Consider the following 5585-nt stretch of genomic DNA (forward strand, 5'->3'; position numbering starts at 1 on the left):
ATGCATATTTCTTTGTGTGTATATATATATATATTCTTATATACATACATATACATACATATACATACATGTATGTATTATATATATATATTATATATATATTATATATCTTATATATTACTTATATATAAGAATACATACATATATAAATATATATATGTATGTATGTAGTATGTATGTATGTATGTATGTAGGAACGTAAGTATATGTAAATACATATATAATTAGGTAAGTACATAGGTACGCGTTATGCTTTATCTGAGATATTGCGGTAAACAAGATTATATGCTCTGTATAGAAGAATGGTTTATGTAGACATCAAATCTATATTGAAGTTGTTCCTTGATTCTTTGACATGTCTTCGGAATTCTTCAACCTCGCTTCAATTGTTGCTTATTCCCATCTCGTCTCTAGAATTTGTTGATAGAAAAAAAATAAAAATAAAAACATATATATATAAAACTGATTTTCAATGCTTTTCATTGATGATGAGGGTACTGCCGGTGGTGGTGGTGTTGGTGGTTGTTGTTGGTGGTGGTGGTACCGTTTCTGCACCTACACATGAACAGTGGTTACAGATGCGCTTACTGGGTTTGTTGCTAGTATTTGTCAGCTGTTGATACTGTTGGTGATAGCAACGCTGGCGGCAAAGGTGGCGTTTGTGATGTTTTGGGGTTTTCTTTTTTTTACTAAGAGAAAATATAATGATAATAACAATAGTGATGATGATGATGATCATCATCATCGTCATAAGGAGGAGGAGAGGAGGAGGTGGAGGTGGCGAACCTAAAAATGGAAGTGAAAGTATTGTAAGCAAAGATTAACAACATCAAAATAAAAAAAGGAGGGAGATGAAGAAGCCAGAGTTTGGCAGAGGAGATGGTGAAAAGGTGAGGAAAAATTGAGAGAAAGAAAGACAGACAAGATTATGGATATGTAAAAGAAACAACCGAATAACAAAATAATTAAATACATAAACAATTAAATGAACAACTAAATAAAGTGCAAATAAAAAGCTGGAGAAATGTTGTCAGCACTGGCCGAACAATAGGTGCCTAGTGCACAGATAGGGTAGAAATGGAAAATTTTTAAATAGATATGTTAATTATGGGAATTTAATAAATTTTTGGCAAACATCAAACAGTTACTGGGAACGTTCGTCTCAACTAAAATTCGAAACGGTATCATAAATAAGAGTAAAATGAAAATTACATCTTGATACTTTTAACGTAAAGGTTAATGAATTTTTGCTTTATTCTAAATGGTTTATGCGCGTCAGTGTGTTGAGCTCAACACTTTCAGCCATAGATTCTCTTGCAGGAAAATATCCACATCATTTCTAACTATACGTGCATTCTATAGGATTTCTATTACGTTGAATTTTTCAAAATATATTTGACTAAGATAGATAGATAGATAGATAGATAGATAGATAGATAGATAGATAGATAGATAGATAGATAGATAGATGGATGGATGGATGGCTGGCTGGCTGGGTGGATGGATGGACGGACGGACCAACAAACAGATACATAGATAGATAAACGGGCAGACTCGTTGGCAGATAGATTTCTTAGATAGACAGACAGAAAGACAGACAGATGGACTCATAGATAGATAGATAGAGAGAGAGAGAGAGAGAGAGAGAGAGAGAGAGAGAGAGAAAGAGAGACATACTCTAGTATACCCATGTTGTCAAAAATAAATCAGGTACTTCATAAATGCATTGACATAACATACATCCATATATTTTATATTTATTTCTTAAAACATATATACTATCAGGCTGGTTTCTGTTCCTAATATAGCAGTATCAAGAGCTATACTCAACTATGACTATTACTTAATTCTACAAAGACAAAAAGACTAAACTTCACTCACTAAACTCATTAAGCGGCCAGTTAGCTAAAACCAGGACGCTATTTTGCAGAGAAATTTGACGAGCTATTTCAGGAACTTACTCTTCGGATTTTGAAACATGCTCCAAATGGGTATGCGTTCAAGCATATTTTCAATAAGTCTAATATTAATGTTCATTGCGGTCCCAAATCACATATTATGCCGGTAATTAAATTGCATAACACCAATGGCGCACTTTTCAATGGCATAAAATCAAACCTTTGTTGTCTGGAATATTGATATTTAACAAACTAAATATGTTTCTGCGCTGTTTCTAATAGCAAAAACATTATAAAAAGAAAGTATTAAGCACTTATGTAGGTATCACAATAAAATGTTCAACAGTCGATTTTACCAACATATCAACTCTTTTAAACAAAGATCCAATGAAAATATTAAATAGAACACTGTCCAATAAAAATGACACAGCTAAAGACAGTCAATTCCTGATCTTGTATCTTTGAAAATCTTAATTATAGGTAACATTTCAATACAATCAAATTCCGCTGAGTTCGACGACTTTGCCTTTCATCCTTTCGAGGTCGATAAAACAAGTACCAGTTGAGCACTTGGGTTGATGTAATCGTCATAAACTCACTTCCGAACTTGCTGGTCATGTAACAAAATTTGAACCCAATATTTCAATACCAAAACACAAACCCAAAACATATCAAAAACATATTCATTCATTAGTTAAGGCGGCGAGCTGGTTGAATCGTTGGAACGCCGAGCAAAAAGCTTTATCTTCGTCCGTCTTTATGTTCTGAGTTCAATCTCCCCCGAGGTCGACTTTGCCTTTCATCCTTTCGGGGTCCATAAGGTAGGTACCAGTTGAGCACTGAGATCGGTGTAATCGACTTAGCCCCTTGCTCGAAATTGCAGGCCTTGTGCCAAAATTTGAAATGAATATCAATTCATTAATAAAGGAGGAAAACTGGCAGAATCGTTAGCACGCCGGGCAAAATGCTTTGTGGCATTTCGTCCGTCCTTATGTTCTGAGTTTCATTCTCTTGCGGTCGATAAAATAAGTACCAGTTGAACATCGGAGTCGATGTAATCGACTTATCCCCTGAACCGAAATTCCAGGCTTTGTGCTTATAGTAGAAAGAAATATCTAGGCGGCGAGCTGGCAGAATAGGTCGATAAAATAACTACTAGTTGATCACTCACTAGGGTCGATGTGCTCGACTTACCCTATCCTTCGAAATTACTGACCGATCATGAGCCAAAGTGTGAAACCAATATTAATTCATTAATTTAACGAATCTCATTTCAACGACTGAAATATTCTACGTTGTAGAAACAATTTTGAAGTGAAGTGAATTTGCTCGTTAAAAGTCAAGTATATAACCAACTACAATGCCGCCCCAGTAAATTTTCAAGCGGGTACACGGTAACTTAAATATTTATCCCTTTATTTTTACATCTGACAATTTGATCTGTGAATGGCTAAACGTAATTAAAACTTAATATTATTTGATTCGTAGAACCGAGAAAGAAAAAAAACACATTGAATCCAGCAATCTACTATAATAGCCACCTCCACAATATTCTTTTCTACTCTAGGCACATGACCCGAAATTTTGGAGGAGGGGTCCAGTCGATTAGATTGACGCCAGTATGCAGCTGGTACTTAATTTATTGACCCCGAAAAGCAAAGTCGACCTCGGCGGAATTTGAACTCAGAACGTAGCGGCAGACGAGATACCGCTAAGCGTTTTGCCCGGCGTGCTAACGTTTCTGCCAGCTCGCCGCCTTCCCGCAGACGAAATACCTATTTCTTTGCTTCCCACAAGGGGCTAAACACAGAGAGGACAAACAAGGACAGACAAACGGATTAAGTCGAATATATCGACTCCAGTGCGTAACTGGTACTTATTTAATCGACCGGTTGATTAGATCGACCCCAATACGCAACTGGTACTTAATTTATCGACCTCGAAAGGATGAAAGACGAAGCTGATCTCGGCTGGATTTGGAGTCAGAACATAAAGACAGACGAAATACCGCTAAGCATTTCTCCCAGCGTGCTAACGTTTCTTATTTCTTTATTGCCCACAAGGGACTAAACATTGTGTCTCTCATAAGTGCAGCTTCACTTGAAATTCCTTCACATACATATCACAGATCATGCGATCTCGTCCCTGAAGCTGGATATTTAAAACATTGAGATGCGCAGTTATGTCAACCAGAAACGCCAACTCGCATTTCCACTGTTCATGCCGCAGAAGTTTGGATTCTTTTCATTTACTGTCCTTGAACTGACATATCTCCTCAACCAGCTCAAAAACTATATTGAGGACCTGTCTTCGACTGAGCCACCGCATCTCCATATGATAAAGCACAGCGCCAAACTCTGAATGTATTTCCCGCAGGAAAGACTGAAATTGGCGGTGATTTAATCCTGTGGCTCGGATAAAGTTTACGCTTTTCATTTCAGTGCTCATTACATGTTCCATTTTTAAGGCATTATCCCACAACGTTTCCTGGTGTATGATGCAGAGATGTGTTATCAACTCACCAGCGCAGTTCTCTTATTGCATCTTTAAACGTATGCTACTCGCTTGTCCACTTTTTTCACCGCACATCGCCGGTGCTCCATCTGATGTAAGTCCAACAAGTTTGTCCCAAGGCAGTTTCATGTCGGTTACACTCTGACATATCTTTTCAAAAAAGTCCTTTCCTCTTGTTGTCCCATGCATTGACTTAATGTCCAAAATTTCCTCCATGACGAACAAATTGGAGTCCACTCCACGGATGAAGACAGCCAGTTGTGTCGTATCAGTCGTGTCGGTAGTCTCATCTACAGCAAGAGAGTATACGACAAAATCTTTTCTATTTTCAATCAACTGTGTTTTCAAATCATTGGCCATTTCACACACCCAGTCAGCTACCGTATTTCTGCTAATACTCACATTAGCAAGCAGTTGCTTCTCGTCTGGACACAAACCGTCACACATTTTCATCACGTAGCTCTTCACAAACTCTCCTTTGGTAAATGGCTGGGCTGATTTTACGATCTCCTCTGCCACAACAAAACTTGCTTTAACAGCAGCTTCACTTTGTAATTTTGCTTTGGTTAAAGAAATGTCTGTTGTAATGAGAGATTCTTCTTCAACTCGTCTACCTTTCGTTGCTTCTGCTCAGTAATGAAGTATTTATACTTGTCCTCATGTTTTGTCTCGTAGTGGCATTTGAGGTTATACGCTTTGAGTACAGCAACATTAGCCCCACAATTAAGACACACAGGTTTGCCATCAGTGTCAGTAAACATGTACTCAGTTTCCCACCGGATTTGAAAGGCTCAGTTTTCAGCATCGACTTTTCTCTTGGCCATTGATATAGATAGCTACTACTACTGAATGACGTCATGTGAAAATGATCACCCGAAAGAGCGGTAAGGCGGCTGTTGCGGTGTATTATGGGATTAGTAGATTTTGCGTCATCAACATTTCTCAAAACGCGATTAGAGAATCGAAGGAGGCATTTCCCAGCATGCTCTGTTGCAGTTACAATTAAGACTTGTCATTGTATGATCATGCCTTTTTATATGCTTTTTTTTGTACAGACAGGGTGTAATAGCTACGGTGGTGTTGTTTCAAGTCGTGTATTAAATTATTTGGTGACTCTCTCAGTAAGAAAGGTAGTACAGTCAGTGCTATATATAATGGAATGGCCTGCTTTAG

The 5585-nt window shown here is 37.6% G+C and overlaps 1 pseudogene; it reads right to left on the reverse strand.

Moving 5' to 3' along the window:
- Positions 1-3947: 3947 nt before the first annotated feature.
- Positions 3948-5300, reverse strand: LOC115213191 (annotated as a pseudogene).
- Positions 5301-5585: the final 285 nt, after the last annotated feature.

Source organism: Octopus sinensis, linkage group LG6, assembly GCF_006345805.1.
Source record: "Octopus sinensis linkage group LG6, ASM634580v1, whole genome shotgun sequence".
In the NCBI taxonomy this organism is placed as follows: Eukaryota; Metazoa; Mollusca; class Cephalopoda; order Octopoda; family Octopodidae; genus Octopus; species Octopus sinensis.